General features: G+C 50.9%; 1 protein-coding gene across 1 annotated transcript in view; it reads left to right on the forward strand.

Moving 5' to 3' along the window:
• The first annotated feature begins 1,130 nt into the window (after positions 1–1,130).
• Positions 1,131–1,639, forward strand: part of Fut8 (fucosyltransferase 8) — a 291,305-nt gene continuing 290,796 nt past the window's right edge. The window contains exon 1 of the mRNA XM_010603042.3: positions 1,131–1,202. The gene's annotated coding sequence lies outside the window, so the exon portion shown is untranslated. The remainder of the gene's footprint in view (positions 1,203–1,639) is intronic.

Consider the following 1,639-nt stretch of genomic DNA (forward strand, 5'->3'; position numbering starts at 1 on the left):
AGTATTGTCTACACTCAAAGAGACAGGATAAGCACTCCTCATAGAAGTGAATTTCAGAAAATTCATTATTACCTTAGTACTTAACATGTAAGATTTGTTCTTTACGGTTAAACATCCAGTACTGGGATGGCTGCTAGATCCTGGCGATGCGCCAGAGGCGTTTGATAAATACGTGCTGTCACAGGTTGAGAACACATTGTCTCAACAGAACAGAGGTGAGAATTGTTGAGGAATTTGTTTCTGAGTGTATTGCATAGACAGAGTTGTTTGTTGGGTACCGGGGATCGAACTCCGGACCTTGTGCTTGCGGACCTTGTGCTTGCGAGGCAGGTGGCAGAAGCATTGAGCTAAATCCCCGGCCCTAAGAGTTGTTATTTTAATATAGCGTCCGCTAGACAGTGCATCAAGTCCTGGGTAATCCCCCAAACTCTTTGGGCTAGAATTCTAGTTTTGCCAGTGTATATTTTTGTGACCCTGGATAAGTCATTCTATTTTTCTCTCAATTTTCTTTTTCTACAAGGAGATAACAATCATAAAAATGACTGTAAACTACTTCACGGGGTGCATTTTTTTTTAGAGCTCACAATAAATCAGGGTTATAAGGTTTAGCAAAGCCTCTCAGAACTTGAGCTGCTTCAGGACAGGGTTTTTCTTTCTTTTTTGACTAATCAGTGTCTTGTTTGTATCTCCCAATATAGTTCCTGGCCTATAAATACTCTGAATTTATGAACGTTATTAGGCTGACTGCATTTCTGGCAGGGGGACTACCTCTTAAATCTCTTTTCTGAGCCTTTTAGTACTTGGTATCTAAAAGGCCGCCAGTATTTCCTCTAAATAAGTATGGACAGTATTTATTTTAATATACCAACCGCACAAGCAATTGCTCTTGTCTTGAGGGCACCGTTCCGCCTTTTCACCTCGCTGCGTTCCAGTTTTGGGATCTGGGTCCGGAGGCTACGGGGAAGAGTTCGGAAGGGGAAGCTCGTCTTCCAGGCCTCTGATTGGCTGGCTCGCACTCCACTCACGCGGCTCGCGGCTCTGATTGGCCCCGGCGGCACCCCTTGTCTGCGAGTACTTTGTAAGCCAAGGGCGACGCACTTGGGTCCTCCCGCTCAGCTCGCTCTCTGGGCTGGCCCGAGGTAGCTCCTTTTCGGCTGTCAGCTCTACATCGCGGGCGCCTGGAATTTCCCGAGTCCGAGCGGGTAGGAAGCATCCTACGGCAAAGCCTCTCCCTCCCTTCCGTGTTTTTTCCCCCTACTCAATAAACTTCCGCCTCTGAGGAGCTGTCGCTGCCGCGGGGTCGGGAGACGCTGGGCGTTGAACTCAGGCCTCCGTGGGGTTTTCCTCTTCCAGCGATCGTGGACTCAGAGCTCCGCCAGCCCAGACGGGGCTGTACCGCGCCGCGGCGGGAGCCACGCCATTGTGTGAAAACGCTGCTTCCGTGTTTTTTCCCCCTACTCAATAAACTTCCGCCTCTGAGGAGCTGTCGCTGCCGCGGGGTCGGGAGACGCTGGGCGTTGAACTCAGGCCTCCGTGGGGTTTTCCTCTTCCAGCGATCGTGGACTCAGAGCTCCGCCAGCCCAGACGGGGCTGTACCGCGCCGCGGCGGGAGCCACGCCATTGTGTGAAAACGCTGCGC

The sequence above is a fragment of the Fukomys damarensis genome, unplaced genomic scaffold (assembly GCF_012274545.1).
Source record: "Fukomys damarensis isolate Sample0158 unplaced genomic scaffold, DMR_v1.0_HiC HiC_scaffold_21, whole genome shotgun sequence".
Lineage (NCBI taxonomy): Eukaryota > Metazoa > Chordata > Mammalia > Rodentia > Bathyergidae > Fukomys > Fukomys damarensis.